Source organism: Heloderma suspectum, chromosome 3, assembly GCF_057233095.1.
Source record: "Heloderma suspectum isolate Gila_16-S chromosome 3, 16-S_ref, whole genome shotgun sequence".
NCBI lineage: Eukaryota > Metazoa > Chordata > Lepidosauria > Squamata > Helodermatidae > Heloderma > Heloderma suspectum.
This window is the reverse complement of record NC_139460.1, coordinates 195614430-195639752: the sequence shown is the minus strand read 5'-3', so window position 1 is coordinate 195639752 and position 25323 is coordinate 195614430.

Below are 25323 nucleotides of genomic sequence, written 5' to 3'. Positions count from 1 at the left end.
AAAATTCAAAATGATCTTGAGAGGTTAGAAGTCTGGGCAGAAAATAACAGAATGAAATTTAACAGAGACAAGGGCAAAGTTCTTTTTTAGAAAAAAGAAATAAAATGCACAGTTATAAGATGGGAGATACCTGGCTTGGCAATAGTATGTGTGAAAAGGACCTTGGAGTTGTAGTAGATCACAAGCTGAATATAAGGCAGAAGTGTGATGTGCCTGCAAAAAAGGCAAATGCAATTTTAGGTTGCATCAGTAGAAGTATAGTTCCAAAATCACGGGAACTTATAGTTCCACTCTGCTCTGCGCTTGCCAGAACTCACCTCAAATACTGTGTCTTGTTCTGGACACCACACGTTAAGAAGGATTCAGATAAACTGGAACGAGTTCACGGAAGGGCAACAAAAATGGTCAGGGGATTAGAAACTAAGGACACAGACCTATTGATTGCACCCTTGATGATTGGAAGCCCCCAAACTCAGAGGCTTCCAATTATCCAATGCAGGGTGGGAGGAGCAGTGGAAGCTATCTTCACCTCTCCATCCTCCTACCCTTTATATTTCACGAGATGGGCTTTTTTTACCCATTGTGAGGGCACTTTGGAGGGGGAGGGTAGGAGGCTGGAAGAGGCTCAGGATAACTCATAACTCTTATCTCTGGTCTCCTTCCCTCCCCACGCACTGGAGCACCCCCTTTCCCCCCTCTCCCAGGTCAATTATTTTATTTCAGAGGGCAGCCAGCATGGTTCTTTCCACACCAGCTGCAAGGAGGTGGGGAAGGGGGGTTGGATCTCCAACTCTCCATTCCAAGGTCAGAATGCTGTCTCTTACCCTGGTGGGGGGAATCCCTTGTATCCTATGGCCCCTCGGACAATGTCTAGGGGACACAGAATTGCACCCTAAATCCTACAAGGAAAGATTAAAAGAACCAGGTACGTTTAGCCTTGAGAAGAGAAGACTGAGGGGGGATATGGTAGCACTTTTCAAGTACCTAAAGGGTTGTCACACAGAAGAGGGCTGCAACCTGTTCTCTATCATCCAAGACTGTAGGACATGAAATAACAGGCTTAAGTTACAGGAAGGCAGATTTTGGTTGGACGTCAGGAAAAGCTTCCTAATGGTCAGAGCAGAGAACGTTTTAAAGTGGAATCCTGGACTGAGCAGGGGGTTGGACTTGATGGCCTAAATGGCTCCCTCCAACTCTAGGATTCTGTGATAAGAATATTCCTGTCGTAGCTTATTCTTGATTTTCTCCTAGTGGGTTATTCTTGACTTTTAACCTTTTTTGTTAATTGGTGGCGAGAGTCATAACAATTGTTGAAGTTGCTTAGTGAAAATTTTTGAATGTACCTAAATTGCAGTATCACTGCAAAAATAAGGGTTAAATAAAAATGGTTTACAGTTGTGTCTTAACAAGGTCTGCAGGCCACATAAAACTGCCCCCTACGTTTTCAGCCCCCCGCCCAAAACAAAACTTTTAGGCTGGCTACAGGCCTGAGTCCTTGCCTCAGCGACAAGGGTGTGAGTCATGGCTTGATTCAAAAGCCTTATTATTCTTACACCAACAAAAGTTAGTCTAGCCCTATCACATGAGCCATTTCTTCTACACAAACAGGCCTGGTTCCTGGAGACCTCTGCCACCAGGTGCAACTGTCAACTTTCAGGAAGAGAGCACAAACGTCTCTCTCTTATCTCCCACCCCCATTATTGCAACAGCGCCCCAGCTGATATTTGAGAGACAGAGGTTCCTTAAGGCTTGGCCCACTCCCAATGTAGCGGTTGTGGTGACACTTGAACTGAGGATTTCAAAGCTCACAGCCTTGGCCCATATGCAACAGCAGCGAGGTCTCTGCTCAACTGGCTTCTCTTCTCTCTCTCTCTCTCTCTCTCTCTCATGCGCGCGCGCACACACACACACACACACACACACAAATGCAGGCTGTTCTTGTGCATGTTTCCTTTGAAGTAAGTCCCACTGAGTTTAATGAAATTTGCTCCCAAATAATTCCTCTGTCATTGTCAGAGGTGGTGAGAATCTTATCACTCAGAAGCCAGTGTGAAGCTTAAAGTATCCAAATATATGCCTTTTAATTTAATTTAAAATGAAGCTTATTAAAGGCCTTTTAAAAACCTGTATTTGCTTTGTGGGTTCCCCCTCCACCATTATTCGGCCTTGAACCTTTCTTCAAACTGTTGACATCGCTAATTATTCTTTGAGCCAACCCTACGGGCCTGAGCCCTGAATCTTTGAAGTACTGTTACCAAACGTTCTCTCTGGGTACTTGCAATATGTACAAGTATACATACATTTAGGGATACACCTCTTAAGGGGCCTTTTAACCTTGGCAATAGTGTATCTTGGAAGGAATGACTCAATTATCCACACACACAGGTTTCTTCAAAAACGGGGATAATTTTTATTAAGCATATAAACAGGGCTGGGATATGCCTGCATAGCAATAATCCAGTTATTGCCCCCTCCATCAGAGGGTCCGATTAAGTGCTGTTTGATCTGAGTGGTTTTGCTAAATTTAGCCTTGCATAGGTGACTTGCTACTGCCTTGCCTCTGGCAAGGTCACTTGGTCCTGGGCTTGCCTTGCTCTGAGCTGAATGTCTTAAAGTAACCCTCAAAGATGGCTACGTAGGTAGAGGGTTGACTGTGTCTGCTCTGCTCCTGAGCAGCTTGCCAACAGTATTTTGCAATACCTTGCTGCCCAAAGAAAACAATGGAGAAATCCAGATTTTTAGAGTAGCTGTGACTGGGCAGTATCCACCCCAAAACAAAAGGTAGCAGGAAAGTCAGGAGTTCATCATGCCCTTTCCAGCACAGGTCTTGTTTCATGCAAATATTATTTTCCCCGAGTTTGTATGTATTTTTTTAATTACCACATAAGTAATTACCACCAATAAAAATAAAATCTGCTGTTATTATATCCGTATTGTGACGTGGGGGAGTGTTGTGGTTGAGAGTGTGGGCTACATCAGCCCTGCAAAGTAGCCCAGTCAAGCATCCAGGGTTGTTATCCAGTCTCCTGGTCCTGGTTGTGTTAAATTGGCACTGGGGGAGGAAGAATGCAGTCAGGGGGTCTGTGGAGTTGATTGTAGCAGCAGCACTGGGAGGGAAGGGGATTATGGTCTCTTTCCCACCCATGGGGGGAGAATAGGGGATTTTGATTGCAAAAACAACCTGATGGCAAAATGTTGATCGCTTGTTCCCCCAGTGGTGCTTCTGTGATCAACTTTTTATCCCCGTGCCTGCATTTCCCTAAAAACAACACTGAACCAGCCATGTGTTGTTTGAGTCTCAGCACTGTGAAGCCGTGCTTTAAAATGCTGCAGTAGAAGCTGTTACCACCACTTCTCCATCCCATCAGCCAAAGATTCCAGCCAAAATGAGAGATGTGGAGGGGTGGGGTGGGGGAGAATGGGGAGGGATGGAGAAATTGGGTGGGGGATTTCTTTTCCCAATTGTACAAAAAATTCCCTGGAAAAAATACTTTTGGGGTATTTTTTATCTATTCCCTCCCCCCACCCCAGTTTTTCTGTTCCCGCCACCCAGGCTTTCACATCTCTAGCCAAAGCACACCTCCAGTCACACCAAAGGTTCATTATTCAATTGCTCCCTCTGAGACTCCTTCCCAGTCCAAATCCGGTGCTCATTTGCATGAAGAACCCTCATGAGCCATTGTTCTGCTTGCAGCAACCACATACTCCTTCGACCTTTTCCCAAGCAAAGCTTCACATGCCTGTACCAAGGATGCTTCCCAAGAGGGCTCTTAGCATTCCCAATGAGTAGCCATTGTGCAGCAGCTATTCTGTCTCTTCCTTAATGGATTTTTGCCGTAAGAAAAACGACAGAAGAAATGATGGGGAAACACTGGAGTGTTATAAGTAGAAGATGTTGTTGTCTGGACCCTCTGTAAGATTCCGTGAATGAGGTAGGGCAATCGCATCATGAAAGCCTCATCTGGAACTACCCAAAGTCCATCCTTAAACTGAGCAGTGTGTCACTCTTACCTCTCCCTATCTCTGTGGCGATGATTTGCTTTATTTCTGTCAGAAAAAGTTAGAGATGCAACAGGTTAAATTGTAAAAATTGCATATAGTCTCAAAGTCTATATCTGACCTTATGTTTCAGACAGATCACAATCTGCCTTCCTAGGAGCAAAAATTCATGGTGCTAATTCATGGTCAACCTTTGCTTCACACCTGCTTGATATCCTAAAACAGAACATACCACTGAATTATTTTCTCAGTAAAGGTCTTAAACATATGTAGCCTCATCTTTTGGAATAGGTCTTCAGTTGGAGTTAGAAGAAGCTAGGCTACATATGGTTTATTTTGCATGGAAGGCAAGGAGACTTCTCCGCTTGTGAGTCCACCCTTTCAGATGCCCATGGGTCAAAATAGATATTACTTTAAATATGTGTCTAGCAACTGTGTCTTTGTTTAATTTTTTACTCTAGAGTAGGTGCAGGGGCCCCAATCTAGATCTTAAGCCCCCTACACCTCATACTAGAGTCCCAGTCTGGATTGGGAGCCCTGAGCCTATTCAAGAGTAAAAATGAAAAAAATATCATAGCTGCTAGACACACCATGGCTTGGTTCACACATAACAGAAAGCCATGATGTGGTTCATTGAAACCTGGTTTATCGTTGTGTCTGAACCCATCCCTACAAACAATCCATGGGTTGTTAACCCACTAACAACCCAGAAAGAGAAGCCATGATTTATTGTTGGGTTGTGAATTCTGGCTTGTTTAAACCAGGGCTTATCGTGATGTCTGGGCCCAGAACCAAGGCTTATCTTTGGTTTGTTTGTGCTGCTGACCACGCTGAAACAGAATCATCCAATAAGAGCAGCTTGAAAATTAAACTATCTGAAGGCTGGCAAAATGGGCAGGAGAGAACAAAACCAGAAATCAGGAAAACAAGGTATGGATTGGTCTGCAAGGTAATTCATGGCTAAAGCAACAAACTATGATCAACATAAACCATGGCTTAGAGTTACGTGTGAATTCAGCCATTTAAAGTAAGGTCTGTGTTGGCCCTCAGGTAAGGCTACGGTGGCCATCCCCACCCTTTCCACCTCCTAATTTCTGCACAACTATTAAAGGGGCACGATCCCTGTCCACTTTTGCATCTGGCCACCCTATTGTAGGCAAATCCAAGGTCCTTACAAATGCTAAAAGAAATTATACAAAATACATTTTATTCAATGCAGGCTTGTTTGCTTGCTTGTTTTTGGATTATGGGAATCTGTAGAGACAGTCTGAGAGCGGGAAATTAACAGAGCAGGAAAGGTAGAAATTAATGAATCTCTATCAGCAGAATGTAGGAAAGACAACACGTAGGCAAAATAAGCTTCAAATCAATGTTTTGAGTAGAAATGCTTTACCCTCAATTGATCTTGATCTTAAATCATATTTTTTTAAAAAACAAAACAAAACCCTACTCATAAACCTATCAATATAGGCACCATTGCAAGCAAAAAAACAACATTGCACAGCATGTTTTGTTTTTTAAATCAACAGACAAACAAGGAACCCAATAAATGTTGTTTCTGTTCAGGACATAGCAGAACTTCCTGGAATAGTTTTAGCAACTTCTAATTCACTTGGCATCGCATCAACAGCAGCCCAAACTATTTACCTATGCGTACTAGAGACGTTCCCCTTCACGGATCACTGCCTTGTTGTGGCGAAGGGGCTTGCGTAACTCAGTGAAGCCATAAGCTATGCCGTGCAGGGCCACCCAAGACGGACAGGTCATGGTGGAGAGTTCTGACAAAATGTGGTCCACTGGAGAAGGAAATGGCAACCCACTCCAGTATTCTTGCCAAGAAAACCCCATGGAACGTATCACAAGGCTAAAAGATACGACGCCGGAAGATGAGCCCCTCAGGTCGGAAGGTGTCCAATATACTACTGGGGAAGAGCAGAGGGAATTTCCAAGTAGCGCCAGAAAGAGTGAAGCGGTTGGGCCAAAGCCGAAAGGACACTCAGCTGTGGATGTGTCTGGTGGTGAAAAGAAAATCCGATGCTGTAAAGAACAATATTGTTTAGGAACCTGGAATGTAAGATCAATGAATCAAGGTAAGCTGGAGGTGGTCAAACATGAGATGGCAAGACTGAACATCGACATCTTGGGAATCAGCGAACTAAAATGGACAAGTATGGGTGAATTTAATTCAGGTGACCATCATATCTACTACTGTGGGCAAGAATCTCTTAGAAGAAATGGAGTAGCACTCATAGTCAACAAAAGGGTGGGAAAAGCAGAACTGGGGTACAATCTTAAAAACGACAGAATGATCTCAGTACGAATCCAAGGCAAACCATTCAACATCACAGTAATTCAAGTCTATGCCCCAACCACTGAGGCCGAAGAAGCTGAGGTTGATCGGTTCTATGAAGACCTACGACACCTTCTAGAACTCACACCAAAAAAAGATGTCCTCTTCATCATAGGGGATTGGAATGCTAAAGTAGGAAGTCAAGAAATCACCGGGATAACAGGCAAGCATGGCCTTGGTGTACAAAATGAAGCAGGACAAAGGCTAATAGAGTTTTGCCAAGAGAACACGCTGATCATAGCAAACACGCTTTTCCAACAGCACAAGAGACGACTCTACACATGGACATCACCAGATGGTCAATATCGAAATCTGATTGATTATGTCCTTTGCAGCCAAAGATGGAGAAGCTCTATACAGTCAGTAAAAACAAGACCTGGAGCTGACTGTGGCTCAGATCATGAGCTTCTTGTTGCAAAATTTCGGCTTAAATTGAAGAACGTAGGAAAAACCACTAAACCATTCAGGTATGACCTAAACCATATCCCTTATGAATATACAGTGGAGGTGAGGAATAGATTTCAGGGATTAGACCTGATAGACAGAGTGCCTGAGGAACTATGGACGGAGGTCCGTAACATTGTTCAGGAGGCAGCAACGAAATCCATCCCAAAGAAAAAGAAATGCAAGAAAGCCAAGCGGCTGTCTGATGAGGCTTTACAAGTAGCTGAGGAAAGAAGGGAAGCAAAAAGCAAGGGAGAAAGGGGAAGATATACCCAACTGAATGCAGAGTTCCAGAGAATAGCAAGGAGAGACAAGAAGGCCTTCTTAAATTAACAATGCAAAGAAATCGAGGAAAACAATAGAATGGGAAAGACGAGAGATCTTTTCAAGAAAATCAGAGATCTCAAGGGAACGTTTTGTGCAAAGACGGGCATGATAAAGGACAAAGGCAGAGACCTAACAGAAGCAGATGAGATTAAGAAGAGGTGGAAAGAATACACAGAAGAACTATACAGGAAAGATCTTAATGTCCCTGATAGCCATGAGAGTGCGTTCACTGAACTTGAGCCGGACATCCTCAAGAGTGAAGTCTAGTGGGCCTTAGGAAGCATTACTAATAACAAAGCTAGCGGAGATGACAGTATTCCAGCTGAGCTATTTAAAATCCTAAAAGATGATGCTGTTAAAGTGCTGCACTCAATATGCCAACACATTTGGAACACTCAACAGTGGCCACAAGACTGGAAAAGGTCAGTTTACATTCCAATTCCAAAGAAGGGCAACGCCACAGAATGTTCAAACTACTGCACAATTGCGCTCATTTCACATGCCAGCAAGGTGATGCTCAAAATCCTACAAGCTAGGCTTCAGCAGTATGCGAACCGAGAACTACCGGAAGTACAAACGGGGTTTCGAAGAGGCAGAGGAACTAGAGATCAAATCGCCAACTTTCGTTGGATCATGGAGAAAGCAAGAGAATTCCAGAAAAACGTCTATTTCTGCTTCATTGACTACGCTAAAGCCTTTGATTGTGTGGATCACAACAAACTGTGGCAAATTCTTAAAGAGATGGGAGTACCAGACCACCTTACCTGTCTCCTGAGAAACCTGTACGAGGGTCAAGAAGCAACAGTAAGAACCGGACATGGAACAACCGATTGGTTCAAAATTGGGAAAGGAGTACGACAAGGCTGTATATTGTCGCCTTGCTTATTTAATTTATATGCAGAGTAGATCATGAGAAACGCTGGGTTGGATGAATCACAGGTCCCCTGGACTGCAAGGAGGTCAAATCAGTCCATCCTAAAGGAAATCAACCCTAACTGCTCATTGGAAGGACAGATACTGAAGCTGAAGCTCAAATATTTTGGCCACCTAATGCGAAGAGAAAACTCACTAGAAAAGACCCTGATGCTGGGAAAGATTGAAGGCAAAAGGAGAAGGGGACGGCAGAGGATGAGATGGCTAGATAGCATCACCGATGTAATGAATATGAACTTGAGCATGCTCCAGGAGAGAGTGGAGGACAGGAAGGCCTGGCGTGCTATGGACCATGGGGTCACAAAGAGTTGGACACGACTTAACGACTGAACAACAACAACACAACAACTAGAGACGTTTTTAGGTGCCATCCATCTGGTATCTTTTGATGTACTGACAAATAGTCAGACCAAATTTAGTAGAAGGGACAGGACAACACAGTGAGTAAGAAGACATTTCTACAGAAAATGTTTGTTTTTTCCAAACCCTTGATCATAATAAAGGTACATTATACATTTGAGTATAATGTATTTTTTCATGTTATGGAGACCAATACATATGACAGAGATGGGGAACACGTGGCCCTCCAGATGTTGGTGCACTACATCTCCCATCAGCCCTCGCCAGCATAGCCAATACTGAGGGATGATGGGAGGTGAGTGTTGCCCATCCCTGACACATCGGCTGATGTCACCCCGAAATGTTTCATTCCAAACATTTCAAAGAGCAATCCTCACTCTGTTAAATGGACATCAATCTTCTGAATGGTCTGAATGTGGACATATTAAGTAAGTTTGGTCAGTAAGTACAGCTCCTGGCAGCTTTACATGCAAAGTGCTGCATCTTGCCCAGTATCTGTCTTTAACAAGAGGAAACCATTCATTAAAAATCCATGCATATGTATGCATCCCAAATAAATTTATTAGCCTTTCCTATTACCTACCATGTGTGGGACCTAAATAGATCTGGGGGTGGCAAGGGGTAGTTTCACAGATGTAATGTGAATGTGCAAAAATGGTTTGCAAGGCTCATTCTCAGCATAGCCCAAAAGATGAAACCTGAGCAGTGCAATGTTCGTCCATTATGGCAGACTGGGAAGGGGGAAGAACTGAGGTGGGTAGGCCCGTCATCATTTTGAGAATGCTGAACCCTGGTTCTCCTGCCTGGTGCAATGCTGGAATTCCATTCCATTTAAGTCCAAAGGGATTCCACAACATTTCTGTTCCAGTAAGTGGCTGCGGACTGTAGCGGATTTTTCCCCCTGATTACAGAAATGTTTTGCACATTTTTTCAGGTTCCACCATTTGCACAAATTATAATTTGCACAATTTGGAGGGGGGATCTTGGAATTTGCACAAATGATGCTGTAATTTTTTAAAGAAAAAAAGTATTGCTGATCTTGTACCAGTGTGCACAAGCGCAAGTCCGCCTGTCCACTATGTACCTCCGCAGAGGCATATTCCCCTCTTGTAAATATCCTTTTCAGTTTCATTCTCTCCACACACTACTTCATTTAACCCAGCAGAGCCATATTCTGTACTTGTCAAAGAACTTGTCAATTCTGGCAAAGATAGGATTTCTCCCATAGTCGTGTAGTTATTTTCCTACTATCTGAACTTACTACATTTTAAGAAAAGCCTATGATGCAGCAACCTTCCTGAAGCTAAGCAGTTTGGGAGTCTGGTCAGTGCCTGGATGAGAAACCATGTGGGAACCCCACATACACCACCTTGAATTCCATGAGAGAAGAAAAGCAGATACAAGTGAAATAAATAAATAAATAAATAAATAAATAAATAAATAAAGTGTTGAATGCCGCAAACTCAATGGAATTACTTTGGGAATCTAAATGGGAACATTTCTTATAGTTTTAAATGAGGACATGTTCTTATCTATATGGAAATATTTGTTTGTTTGTCCCTGGAGGGAAAAAAGTTATTTCTTACACTAAGGTATGAAGTGTGCACTATCGATTAAGACACATCATTACATTTTGACAAACTCACTGCCACACAGTAATTCCTTTTGTGATAAATAATACCTTGCTGAGGAAAGATGAAACAACAGTAACAGAACAGATGGGATTCAATCTTTGCAGAGGAAACTTAAAAAAAAAAAAAGATGAAAGGAAATGCATTATTGCAGAAGGAAAATCATTCTAGTGAGAAGAATTATTTGTCTTGTCATTCAAAATGCCCTGAGTAGTACAGGCTAACCAAGCATTTTAAAGTCTTTCTCATTGTCAGTAAATAGGCAATGTTAAGAATGTATACATTAAAATGATGAGTAATTTCTATTTTTCACCCTTTAGGAGAGATAGCAAGACCTTTGGGGGTCTCCCTCCACCTGCTCCACAATATTCACCATGCATAGGGATGTATGAATCCCTTACCTGGTTCCGGTTGGGGCATCCGCTGGGGGGGGAGGCGCTCTGTCCCTCCCCCCGGAATCCTCAACGGGGGGGGAGGCGAGCCGGTCCTCCCACCCCGGAATCCTGCCCGGACGGCTCTGCTCTGCCGCGGCTCCGCAGAGCAGCTGGCCAGGGCCGTCCGTAGCTGGACTTCCAGCCACAGACGGGCTGCTGCAGACACAAATGGTGGCCTCCATAGCGGCCGCCATTTGCGTCCTTCCAGGCTGCCATGATAGGCTACGTAAGTATTTACGTAGCCTATCACGGCATTGTTGTTGTTGTTGTTGTTCAGTCGTGTCCGACTCTTCGTGACCCCATGGACCATAGCACACCAGGCCTTCCTGTCCTCCGCTCTCTCCCGGAGCGTGCTCAAGTTCATATTCATTGCATCGGTGATGCTATCTAGCCATCTCATCCTCTGCCGTCCCCTTCTCCTTTTGCCTTCAGTCTTTCCCAGCATCAGGGTCTTTTCCAAAGAGTTTTCTCTTCGCATTAGGTGGCCAAAATATTTGAGCTTCAGCTTCAGTATCTGTCCTTCCAATGAGCACTCAGGGTTGATTTCCTTTAGGATGGACTGATTTGACCTCCTTGCAGTCCAGGGGACTCGTAAGAGTCTTCTCCAGCACCACAGTTCGAAAGCATCAATTCTGCGCTCAGCCTTCCTTATAATCCAGCTCTCACAGCCATACATTACTACTGGGAAAACCATAGCTTTGATTAGACGGACCTTTGTCGGCAAGGTGATGTCTCTGCTTCTTACTATGCTGTCTAGGTTTGCCATAGCTTTCCTCCCAAGGAGCAAGCGTCTTGTAATTTCATGGCTACAGTCACCATCTGCAGTGATCTTGGAGCTCAGGAAAATAAAATCTGTCACAGCTTCCATTTCTTCCCCTTCTATATGCCAGGAAGTGATGGGGCCAGATGCCATGATCTTCGTTTTTTTAATGTTGAGTTTCAAACCAGCTTCTGCACTCTCCTCTTTCACCCTCAACAAGAGGCTCTTTAGATCCTCTTCACGTTCTGCCATTAGGGTGGTATCATCTGCATATCGGAGGTTGTTGATAATTCTCCCGGCAATCTTAATTCCGACCTGTGATTCATCCAACCCGGCGTTTCTCATGATGTACTCTGCATATAAGTTAAATAAGCAGGGCGACAATATACAGCCTTGTCGTACTCCTTTCCCAATTTTGAACCAATCGGTTGTTCCATGTCTGGTTCTTACTGTTGCTTCTTGACCCTCGTACAGGTTTCTCAGGAGACAGGTAAGGTGGTCTGGTACTCCCATCACTTTAAGAATTTGCCACAGTTTGTTGTGATCCACACAATCAAAGGCTTTAGCGTAGTCAATGAAGCAGAAATAGACGTTTTTCTGGAATTCTCTTGCTTTCTCCATGATGCAGCGAATGTTGGCGATTTGATCTCTAGTTCCTCTGCCTCTTCGAAACCCAGCTTGTACTTCCAGTAGTTCTCGGTTCGCATACTGCTGAAGCCTAGCTTGTAGGATTTTGAGCATCACCTTGCTGGCATGTGAAATGAGCGCAATTGTGCGGTAGTTTGAACACTCTTTGGCGTTGCCCTTCTTTGGAATTGGAATGTAAACTGACCTTTTCCAGTCTTGCGGCCACTGTTGAGTGTTCCAAATGTGTTGGCATATTGAGTGCAGCACTTTAACAGCATCATCTTTTAGGATTTTAAATAGCTCAGCTGGAATACTGTCATCTCCGCTAGCTTTGTTATTAGTAATGCTTCCTAAGGCCCACTTGACTTCACTCTCGAGGATGTCCGGCTCACGTTCAGTGAGCGCACTCTCATGGCTATCAGGGACATTAAGATCTTTCCTGTATAGTTCTTCTGTCTATTCTTTCCACCTCTTCTTAATCTCATCTGCTTCTGTTAAGTCCCTTCCTTCTTTGTCCTTTATCATGCCCGTCTTTGCACAAAACGTTCCCTTGAGATCTCCAATTTTCTTGAAGAGATCTCTAGCCTTTCCCATTCTGTTGTTTTCCTCGATTTCTTTGCATTGTTCATTTAAGAAGGCCTTCTTGTCTCTCCTTGCTATTCTCTGGAACTCTGCATTCAGTTGGATAAAACCTCCCCTTTCTCCCTTGCTTTTTGCTTCCCTTCTTTCCTCAGCTACTTGTAAAGCCTCATCAGACAGCCGCTTGGCTTTCTTGCATTTCTTTTTCTTTGGGATGGATTTCGTTGCTGCCTCCTGAACAATGTTACGGACCTCCGTCCATAGTTCCTCAGGCACTCTGTCTATCAGGTCTAATCCCTGAAATCTATTCCTCACCTCCACTGTATATTCATAAGGGATATGATTTAGGTCATACCTGAATGGTTTAGTGGTTTTCCCTACGTTCTTCAATTTAAGCCAAAATTTTGCAACAAGAAGCTCATGATCTGAGCCACAGTCAGCTCCAGGTCTTGTTTTTACTGACTGTATAGAGCTTCTCCATCTTTGGCTGCAAAGGACATAATCAATCTGATTTCGATATTGACCATCTGGTGATGTCCATGTGTAGAGTCGTCTCTTGTGCTGTTGGAAAAGAGTGTTTGCTATGATCAGCATGTTCTCTTGGCAAAACTCTATTAGCTTTTGTCCTGCTTCATTTTGTACACCAAGGCCTTGCCTGCCTGTTATCCCAGTGATTTCTTGACTTCCTACTTTAGCATTCCAATCCCCTATGATGAAGAGGACATCTTTTTTTGGTGTGAGTTCTAGAAGGTGTTGTAGGTACGGTGGCCACCATTTGCGTTCTCTATTTTTCGCCGTTTTATCCTACATAAATATTTACATAGGCAATTACGGCAAAAAAAGGGAACTGCAAATAGCGTAGTGGGCGCTATTTGCATTTCTTTTTTTTTCGCCTTAAAAACCTAGGTAAATATTTACGTAGGATAAAACGGCAGGAAAAAAAGAACGCAAATAGTGCCCACTACACTATTTGCGGCTCCCTTTTTTTTCGCCGTAATTGCCTACATAAATATTTACCTAGGATAAAACAGCGAAAAATAGGGAACGCAAATGGCGGCCGCCATAGCCACCGCCATTTGCGTACGCCTTTTTTTTTTCTTGGCTTGCCGTGATAGGCTACGTAAATACTTACATAGCCTATCACAGCAAAGACCAGAATGCAAATGGCGGCCACGGCAGCCGGTCGAAAGACCAGCCGCCGCAGCCGCCGCTGGAGCTGCCGCCATCCGGAACATCCGCGCCAGGTAAGCTTCGTCCCGGGGGGAATCCGCGGGGTGGCGGGGGGGTGGCAGGCCATTCCGCCATGGATTTCAGGGGGCCAAATGCCAGTGCATTCGGCCTCACTGAAATCCGTGGCGGAATTCTCTGCCATCCCTAACCATCCAGCTCCATTGCTTATCTTCCCTCATTCCTACCTGCAATCCAATTAGACATCTACACAATTCCTATGATGTGGAATGTTCCCTCACAGTGAGGGGACACATTTATTTTAATTTCTCTTGAATGCAGCTCACCTTTCACCATTAGTTTTGGAAAATCCCACCTCATCGCAACCTTTGGAGTCTCTTCACCTTAAGTAAGCCAGAAGAACTTTGTCAAATGGTGGGTATTCCCCACTCTAGGCATGCATATACCATCAAGAATCATATATTCTTATCCCAGGGTTGTGTCATGTGTGTTTATATGCACAAACTATTTCAGAATGTTTCAACCATATTCCATTGGTGTCTGCCCGATAGCTTGGCATTTCTCGACAGAGCTGTACATTTCATACAGAAATGACAACCCTCTTCTTTGGCTTGCCAGATTGCAAACTGGAAGATGAAGCATTTACCTTTAAATGTTGGTATGCTGTGGCTGTTTCCACCTGTTCCTTATGTTCTGGGTTGCAATCGGGCCACCCTGCCTGCCCTTGTTTACACATTCACCTAGGTCAGGATAAAAGAGAAGTGAATCAAGAGGCTCTGGTCTTGCCAAGGACAATTAACTCTTCCCATTTCACTTTGACCTCTAGGGGCCTTACTACACATTACGTTAATGGTGTGGTTAGAAATCACATCATGGGTTTTAAAAATTAAATCCCAGGTGTGACAATTGTTGTCAGGAGCCCAGTGTATGATGATGGGATGTTTTAAGCCAGGGGTAGGCAGTGTAGTCCCCACTGGCAGCAGTGCACCCCTGGACACCTGTCTTGGTGCCCACCAAAGGTGCTTTACCCCTCCCACTTAAAAAAAAATGCATTTCCTTATCTGCAGCTGGGAATGCTGTGGAATAGGTTTCTGTTGGTGCTGAAAACTGGATTCAAAGAAGCTTTTTTTTAGTGTATTGGGGCTCAGACTCCACCTCTACCTTGTACTCAGTCTTTTGGTAGGTTACTTGTCCTTTGTCACGGCTCCCTTGGCAGCCATTTTGTGCCCAGGACAGTTTCTCCAATTGCCAAATGTGCCCATGGCCCAAAAAGGCTGCCTACCTCTTTTTTAAACCTTCCTTCTTCAAATGAGATATTGTTGAAAATCCCCCCACACAATACAATTAGTATTAAGAAAAACCTCCTTTGAACACAAAAACAAAAATCAAGACTCAAAGCAAGTTCAGGAGTTATTCTTCCTCCCAGAACAGCAGATCATATGTAAGTGCAACAGGCACCATCTTTGACGATGTTTAGGTACCTCTTGAAAACGTATCTGTATTACCCAGAGTCATTTGCTCATTTTAATACCTTGCTTGGTAGATTTCCTTTGTTATTGTTTTTGTATTTGTATTTCATTCTGATTGTTCTTTTAATGCATTTTGTACACCACCCTGTGCTTTGATAATGAAAGGCAGTATAGACTTCCAGTTTGGGATAGATGTAGCTCTGGCAGCTTCCACAGGCTCTCCATGGGAGCTTATCTCAAACAGCTTTTTAAAAGGTTGAAAAACCTTTTCAACCCCCCCCCCCCGGAATGGAAAGGGAATGCCCCCTGGGGGCAAGGCAATTTGCTCTGGATTTCAGCCTGGAGTAAGGTAACCCCCACGCGATAGTGGAGGAGCTGGATGCCAGGGTTATCCAACCCAGGGCTGTACCAATGAGAAAAGCTGTAATGAGACTCCCATTTTATAGGAGAAAACAGGGCTGCCGTGTTCCATAACAATATATCCTGCAACAGAAATCGGCAATCGATGAGAGACGATCCGAGAACTCTGAATAATACTTGAGAACATCTGAGGACCTGTAAGATTTATTGGAGAAAACTATGGCTGAATTGAGAAGACGAAAAGGGCTTGCTTCAACACCTCCCACAATTCCTGTGTCAAAGGTGCCGAAAACAGGAGATTTAGCAGAATTATTTACGGTGATAAAGACCCTATCTTCGCAATTTTCGGAACTAGTTCAAAGGCTGGACTTAATTCAAAATTCTATCACTGGCATGCAGAGAGGTGTGGATCTAATTAATGCGTCACAGAAAAAAATGGAGTCCAAAATTAATGAGCTTGAAGACCGAGTATTAAGAAATGAAACTACGATACAGGTTGTTTGTAAAAATATATCTGACAGAATCTCTCAATTGGAGGCCTATACAAAGAGGGCCAACATACGTATAGTGGGGATCAAAAGCTTGTCTAATGATGTGAAACTGTCTACTTTTGTGGATAAACTTTTGCATGAGATACTTTCTATATCCTCTGATTATTCTCTTGATATTGAGCAGGCATTTCGTGTGCCGAATCCTAAAGGGAATGATTACACAATTGTTGTCCAATTTGCAAAAGTCTCCACAAAGTGTTATATCCTGACTTTGGCAAACAAGCTGAAAGCCTTTTTTGGAAACAGGATAAAGTTATGCTGTTACCAGATTACATCAAAGAGGTGGCGAATAAAAGAAGGCAATTTATCAAAGCAAAGAATCTGGCAAAACAAATGATCATACAATATTACTTAAAATATCCTGCTACACTTTGCATTGTGTCTGAAGATCAGATGAAGAAGTTTATGAAACATGAAATGGCGGAGGCTTGGTTGAATGTTAAAATGTCTGAGAACACTGTTACAACTCCATGAAGTGGAATTTCTAAACAAGTACTGTCAACTGTTTGTGTGTAGCTTTCATGGTCTAGGCTAACTCAGAAGAAATGATTTTATATATATTTGTTTGCTTCTATGCAATTTATTTTTATTTTATTTTTTCTCTCTCTTTTTATGTCTCTCCTATTTTATATTTTTAAATAGACAAAATATCTAGTATAAAAAATATTATTGATGGTTGAAGATTTATCTCAAGCTTTATCATTATACAATACCATAGTCTCTCTCTTTGATGATGATGATTACTAATATTCAGGCTTTGGGGAATGAAGTGTAGAACTGTGGCATTGATATGAAAAATTGTATTACTAAATTGTAAGATTGTATAATAGATATGGGGGGTTGTTTTGTTTTTTAAATAGAATATCATTGGAGGCTGGGAGATGTTGGAGTTTTAACGTAATTCTTAAGGGGTGGCGCTGGGGAGAGCCGGGGGGAGGGGAAAGAACTGGTTTCTTTTTTCTTGACCTCCTTTCTTCCTCTTCTTTATTTTTCTTTTTTCCTTTTTCCTTTCTTCTCTTTCTGTTATTATGGTATCCTCACTAAAATATTGTGTGGATGAGAATTGACGTATTGAGTAGGTTGTTGGTAATTCTGGTAGTGTATATAAAGATAAAATAAATAAAATATATTCCAGAAAAAGATAATGAAAGGCAGTATATAAATATTTAAAATAAATAAATATGTTGCCTCTTGGAATAATGTGCAGTGGTATATGGGGCTTTGCAAAGCCAGGGTCCAGAAGTCCACATCAACTGCGTTCTACCAGCAAGATGTTCTCTGTCACTCTCCGCTATCCATTCACTGTGATGAATTCGCTACTTAATAACCTTAAAAATCTAATATCCTTTGAAAGAATGTGAGAAATCCCATGTTAAAAAAAAATCAGCAGTGTGAAATTTTGAAATGTCAGTTCTGGAAGAACAAAACCACTCTTAACTCTACAGCAACATAATTTTGAAGAAGACAAAATATGAGAAAATCCAATATTTCCCTGTAGACTGTTCTCTCTAGTTTATTTATCACATCTGTATCTTGCCTTTCCTCCAAGAAGCTAAGGCAGCATAGATGGGTTTATCCTCACAAAAAAACCATGATGTAAGCTGGGCTGTGAGGTAGCAACTGGCCTGGGGTCAACCAGTGAGCTTTATGGATGAATCGGGATTTGAACATCCACGCTGGCTCACTAAAATAATTGAGCACTCATTTATTTCTGCACTGTCTTGTGTCAGTGGTTTAGCATTGTAGACCAATTGAATCATTGTACTGTTTTTGTTAAAAGTACACAGAAATGTGATACTGTGTTTTGAAACCTGAAGCTTTTTATAGGGGTTTGCAAAAACTGATCACAAACTTTGGCTACGCTATGCTAGCTTCAGTGCAAGGAATTTCTCTACTTTAATGTGATCAAGTTTACCTTAAATACATCACTAAGAGAAATTCCCATGGGCTCATCTGATTCCAATAATTTATATTTATGAGCCTTTGCTCTGACTCATTAAAATATTAGTCATAATGGTTTGTTATCTCAGTATATCTTGACTCTTTGGTGCAGAACCCATCAACAAAACAATGCACAGAGGAGAAAATGTCATATTCCAAGAATGAATGTCAAAGGGTTGGATTCAACACTCATGGAAGCAGAATTTCCCTCACATGACGGGACTTCCCCATCCTCTTCTCACCACTGCAGCCCCCACACACCCACACACACATGCCACAAATGTGCTCTGGACAGTCCACCAATGCTGGGGAACAAATGTGGGGGCAAGTGGGGGGTTAGAAGGGCAAAATGGCACCATTGGATACAATCCCAAATCTTTTAGGGCTGTATTTGTTTTTCTGTTGTGCTAGTACTACTGAAGACTGGTTCACACATGGCCAGTGATTTCTCATGCTTTGCTCAACACTTGATGACGTCCAACTTGCTGTGTGAAAAGCACTGCATCTGAGGTGAAAGTGAGATGAAAGTTCAGTGTGGTATTTGATATTTGATGGCTTGCTCATACAAGCAAATGTTGGAGTCATCAGGTGCTGAATGTGTATGTGTGAACCAACCCTGAGAAGAAACCTGACTTGGAACACTTCGTATGGTTAGATGGTTATGGATAATATTTTGGTTCTCTCCAGTTATAAACATATAAACTCACAATCACCCTGATACAGCAGATTGGCCACCTAGACTCAGTGTCCTGAAGACTAATTTCACAGGAAGCCATTGTTTCAACCGTTTTACTGTTGTACATCGCCCAGAGTGGCTGGGTGACCAGCCAGATAGGCGATTAATAAATTTAATTAATAAATAAATACTGCCACTAAACTATCACATGGGATGTCTGTGAACAGAATACACCAATACACTCATCGATTAATGTAGGGTGGATCCGTATGCTGGATAACTGTGAGAATTCAAATCTACATTTGATTACAGAGCCAGCTGTACCATTAGGCAGAATGAGACAGTCGCTTTAAGCAGCAGATGCTGGGAGGCAGCAGCAAGGTGTCGGAGAAGACATCAGTGTACCATACAGCCTGCCCTGTACCCATAAGCTAGCTTGCTGCTTCAGGTGCAGTGGAGAATGCTAGGGGCTGGACTCGATGGTCTTATAGGCCTCTTCCAACCCTACTATTCTATGACTATCCTATGATCCCCAGTAGTGAAGTAAGATCCAACTACCAATCCAGTTGGCTTTTGTACATGGAATGGGTTGGGGCGCCATTTCGTTCTTTGCCTCAGGCAGCAAAATCTCTTGGGCCACCCCTGTTTGATTAAGTGCCCTATTGGGGGGGGGGGCCTGAAAAATAACTTGGATTATCTAAATGTTATGGATACAAGCTGTGCACACACAGAGATACACACACACTCCTACTAGCCATTTGAAATTAGTGTTTCTTACTTCAGCACCTACGCCAATTTACACATGTTCTTTAAAGATCATTTAGTAATCTGCTTTAGCTAATGCACATTACCACTATGTGCAAGTCATGCTTTCTCCGCTTTAACTATCCCCTCATCCCCTCCAGCTAGTGAGGAGAAGACACTCCCCCACGTACCTACTCCAGATGCTGGCCCATACTGCCTCGTGACTAGACTTAAATGCAATCCCACCAGTATCTTTCTGGGCTTCCCCATGACCATTTCCTTCACCATCCAGCACCCCCCCCCTCCCCCGGCTCTTCCATAAAACTAATAAAGCCAGGGAAAAGCAGACAAAGGAAATGACAAGAAAATTGGCACCCGTGAAACTGACACAATTTTTCCACCACATTTCTATAGAGAGAGGAGCAGTTAAAAGGTGGCAAATGCCCTTCTCAAATGTATATGAGAAACAAAAAGATGGGTGGGGAATTCGGAATGTGCCTCAGATCGGATGCATCTGTTCACTGAAGGCTGAAATTTGATTGTAAATCCACTTTCTTGCGTTGCTACCAATCAACTTTAAAACTTCATACATGCACATTTCAAACTCAATTTCGGTGTTTTGCACGTGTGTGCCAACAGTGGGAGAGATGTTCAAAAGAACTTTAAGGCTGCAATCCTATACTCACATACTACAGAGTAAGCCCCATTGAATTCAACGGGACTTATTTCTGAGTAAACATGTATAAGCTTGTAAGTGGCATGTATAAAACCCATCTTAGGTAACAAGGTTATTGAAAATTCAAGGACTCCGTGTGGTAGTTTGGTACATTCATTTATGCCAACGGAAGCAGTGCTGATGAGTACACTATGGTTGACTGCTACATCATACAAGTTTGCAACTACAATGGAGAAAACCTCTTTCCTGCCTATTGCAGGAACGTGACACTAGAAAGCAGTTGAATTAGGGACAAGACTAATTTTGGTACAAGGCATACCCAACATTGTACCAGGTGTCTTATGTAATGAATAAAACAACCAGATCGATTAGTATGGACTTGCCAACAGTCTCCTTAAGCTAGGATAGGCTGTTGGGGGTGGGGGAGTTGTGGACATTCAGAGTTTGGAATCAGAAATTCACCTGGGGACTCATAAGGAATGGAAGGGAGGAAATTAGCACAGTGGACACTTGTATTCCCTTTCCCCCTTTCTTCTCCCCACAACTGAACAATCACTGAGGGATGGAGTGGACTGGGCTTTGGCAATGTTTAATCTCCTATCCACTTCCAACACTTCAGCAGCAAATGAGACCTCCCTTCCTCCCTGAAGTGATTGTTGCAGTGAAGATGGAGTGGGCTCAGTGGAGGTGTGTCAAAGAACCCCCTGTCTCTGCCACCACTCCCAGCCTACTTTTCACACCCTTAATGACCCCGCAGAGGACATCCAAAGACACAGACAAGGATGACTCAAGTAAGAGTGCTTAAGCCCAATATCTTGGGATCCTTTTTAGCCTGCCAAGCCTAGGACTGAGCTGACCATAGATTTTTACTGCAACCATTTTAAGGCATGATTGCTTTTTTACTAAAATTGATTTCCCAGTTTTTATTGATTTCAGCACCATAAACATGGTTGAATACAGAGGCAGTCAAAACCCAGACTTTTTAGTCCTAACACTCTGCCTGGATGGATGTATCTGGATGGATGTATTCATTTCATTTCATTTCTTATATTTCTACACTGCCCCATAGCCAAAGCTCTCTTTTTTATTATTTTTTTAAAAAATTGAAAATAAATAAATACATTATATAAAGTATAAAACCATTCACATAATGACATAGAACAAATAGCACACACAACAACAACAACAACATATATCTAAAACAATTTTAAAACAATCAGCCAGAGACAATCAAAGAAATTCCTTATATCCTGCCAAAGGCCTGAGAGAAGAAAGCAGTTTTAACCTGGCACCGAAAAGATGACAATGTTGGCGTCAGGCAGGCCTCATCAAGGAGTGTATTCCATAATTGGGGGGCCACCACTGAGAAGGCCCTCTCCCTTGTTGCCGCCCTCCGAGCCTCCCTCAGAGGGGGCTCCTGGAGGAGGGCCTTAGGTGCAGAGTGTAGTGTGCAGGTTGGTTCATGCCAGGAGTGGCGTTTTGTCAGGTACTGTGGTCCTGAGCTGAGCTGTGGTTTAACCTTTATAGGTCAAAACCAGGACTTTGAATTGAGCTTGGAAGCATATAGGCAGCCAATGCAAGTGGGCCAGAATTGGTCTTATATGTTCCCATTTATAAGACCATTTTGCTTTCTCCTACATATTAATTTTTAATCTCAAACTCTTTCCATCCCATTCATGGAGAAATGTGTAGCATTTGAAGAGTTGTTATCAAAAAATGAAGCGAATGAAATTCTCACCCATTCTTAGTCTTGCCCCATGAGTTTTATTAACCACAATGTACTCAGTCCCTTCAGGTTCCAAGAGGCATCCCCTACATGAAAGCAACGCCTCCTCCCACATCTCTTTTATAGATCCCAGGTGAGAACATGTCTTCCAGATTTTGACACCTGAATTTTCCCATTGCTTAAAAATAAACCAGTTTGAAGTCTCTTTCCCTTCTGGGAATTTGAAAAAGCTGGTGCTGATTATAATTTCTCCAGTAGTCCTAGTACAGCTCCTTGAAGAAATATCTCATTGTCATCAGATGATAAATTAAAACCAGCTAACAAAATATAATGTTTCTTAGGAGATTTCCCCCATGACAGGCTGCAGCAGATAACATTCCACCAGAATCCTTCTTGTGTTATGTCTTTCCCCTCTACACTCCCACCTTGATTTTTTTTTAAAGGGGGTGGGGTTCATATGCTTTATGGGGCCTGGGCTGGTGATTGAGGTTTTCTGTTCAGCAAAGAGATAAAACACATGTATCATGTTAACATAAGCTTTCCATGTGGCATTTTTCAACAGTGAAAGATGGGCAATGGCCTTTACAGGTCAGAAGACTTCAGCGTGGCCAGGTGTCCTACTTTACAAAGGACAGTCCTCTATTTGAATGTGTCCACTATTCAAAGAGGTTCCAGTCCATGTCTGCTTTAAAGTCAAAGAAATACAGGTTGCTTACCTGCAACTGTGGTTATTCAAGTGGTCATCTGTGCATTCACACATATGGGCTCTGCACCTGCATGAAGCTCCATTCAGGAAACCTCAGTGGCTGTGGAAATTTTGGTGGGAACCCTATTCTCTCTCCTATTCCCTCAATTCCTTGACACCACCCATTGCAGCCTTGGAACTGAGCGGAGTCTCAGTGCCAGCATCGATATCGACCCCAAAATAGGGATGGTGGGTGGATTGTGTGAATAAGCAACCTGCCTTCCCTCTTCATGGTCTCTGTGCATCACAGATATGGGTGAGCAGCAAGCTGACCTACCTCACTGCATTGGAGGTGCAGACACATTGGTTTGTCAGAGTGTGAAACAGCTCCTCCCCCCCCCCTTACAAATTGGATGGAAATAAGTTCAATTTTCAATGCCTAATTCTGGGGTCAAATGCTGGCTGAGAAGAGCTAGAAAACTAGTTATCATTAATATTCTTGATGTCCATGAATATAAAGGTCATAAAGGAAAGATAACATCTAATGGAATAAAAATAAATTTGGATATTATAGGAATTATACAAATATCAGATTGACGACTTAGAAAGGACTCACCTGTAAGTTAACACACATAGGGTTAAATTATCTCTCAAAAAGCTGATTTACATTCTGCACCATATGTTTCAAATACTTAATCAATAAAATATTAGGAAATATGAGCCTGGACTACCTGAAATGATCTACCATCTTGCTGAAAGGCACCTTTTAAACGTATGGTGCTCTGATAATTAAAAATAAAGGAAATGCGTGTCTGAATCCAGGTCACATCTCATTCTTAAAACCTCAGAGAGGCAAGTTTATTTTATTTTTATTTTTTTTAAAAAAATACATCTTTTTAAAAAGCATCCACAAAAAGCATCCATCAACAAGCAGTACAGTCTGGCAGCTTGGACCTCATGTCACAGAAGGACACACAAATTGCCTTGGTGCATCAGGCCAAAAGCCATCAAGTCCAATATTCTGTCTCCAACAGCCAAATGCCTTGGGGGTTCCCAGAAGCCAGGCAAGAAAGGTGGTGGCCTTTCGCTGTCGATAATCCCCAACAGCATCTTGAACCTAGAGTTTTACTGCCTCTCTATGGAAGTTCCATTTCATTATCATGGCCAACAGCTGTTGGCGAACTGGTCTCTGCAAATGGTAATATGCACATACGAGACGCCATCCCTCTCTCACAACATAAAAGCAGTGCCATGCAAAGATTGTTGACTTCCTCCAGCCCTGCCAATACTATCAGTCACATGAAGCAATCATTGCAATGACATCGACTTCTGATGCATCTAAGCAGGTTTGGAATGTTTTTCAGCCTTTTTTATTTGTTTTCTTTATTGTAACATTTATATCCTGCCTTTTTCCTCTTGCAAGGAACCCAAGGCAGCTTACATGGTCCTCCTCCTCTCCATTTTATCGTCACAACCACCCTGTGAGGTAGGTTAGGCTGAGAGTCAGTGGCTGGCCCAAAGTCACCCAGTGAATTTCAAGGCCAAGTGGGGACTAGAACCTGGATCTCCGCAGTCCCAGCCCAACATTCTAACCACTACACCACACTAGATCACTTGCTGTCTACCAGACAGGTTTTCATGCTTGCATGCCATGAGATACATATACCTGTTCATCTTTGTACTACTGTCTTGTGTTTGAAAACAACTGCACTACATACTGGGGGTGCTTCTAGGCAGCCAGCTCATGGCTCATGAATCATTACTCTTCTGCTATGACAGCCTTCCCCAACCTGGTGTCCTCCAGATGTTCTGGATGACAACTCTTAGTATCCCTGACCATTGGTCATGCTAGCTAGGTCTGATGGGTATTGAAGTCCAAAACAACTGGAGGGCATCAGGTTGGGGAAGGCTGTGCTATGAGGTGGAAGCGAAATAGTCAGTTACTTTCCACACTACAGAGGGCATGGTGCTTTTGATGTGTTTACATCTTTCTGTTGGTTCTAGTGGGTGGGAGACAGTCTTGTGGGTTGGGAAGGAACCATTCATCCCCTTCTCCTCCTCACCTTGTTCCCTCCTAATGCACTTGCGGGGGAAGGTTGGAGCGGGGAAGTGACTGCTAAGCTCTTGGCTTTGAAAGTTTTTAAAAAGTCCCCCAAAGAGAGAGACAGACAGACAGACAGACAGACAGGGAAAATGCAAGGAAGACAAGGTTTTCACTCACCAAAGAGTCCTATTTGCCTAGAGCGTGGGGGTCTTAAAGGAGTGGCAGAGAAAGGGTGAAAGACACCCCTCCTCACCTTACTTCACTGTGTTCTTCTGCTTTGAACCACAGTGTTCTCCTTGCCCAGTTCAAGAAAACAGCAGTTCAACGCAGCCATGTATTGGCTGTTGCTTTATTTGGCTGGAGAAGTTTGAAAAGAGCACGAAGGGGCTCAATGCTCCCTGCTTTCCAGGTTCTGCTGCTTCATGCAAGCAGAAGAAGGGCGAGGCCAAGGTGGCCACGGAACAGGAAGCGACAGAGAAAGGCGGGGCATCTCCAACGCATCATCCCAGCCTCTGGAGCACTCCTTCCACCAGGCATTTCCATTGCATATTTTCATCTCCTCGTGGGCAGAGGGATTGTGCTGCTGTTCCACTCTTTTCCCCAAAGTTGGGTTTTATTGCCATAAGAAAAAAGGCAGAAGCAGCACAGGCAAAAGAGTGGGGAGCAATGATTTCATGATGGCATCCTGTAGCTGAGCAAATCATGGCTAGTGAGCCGAACATCACTATTCCAGAGTAAACCCCCTAGTGTGGAAGCAGCCTGGGTCATAGCAGCAGAGCTGGTAGAACATTGGGGTCAGGAGTATGAGTTGTGTGTTCT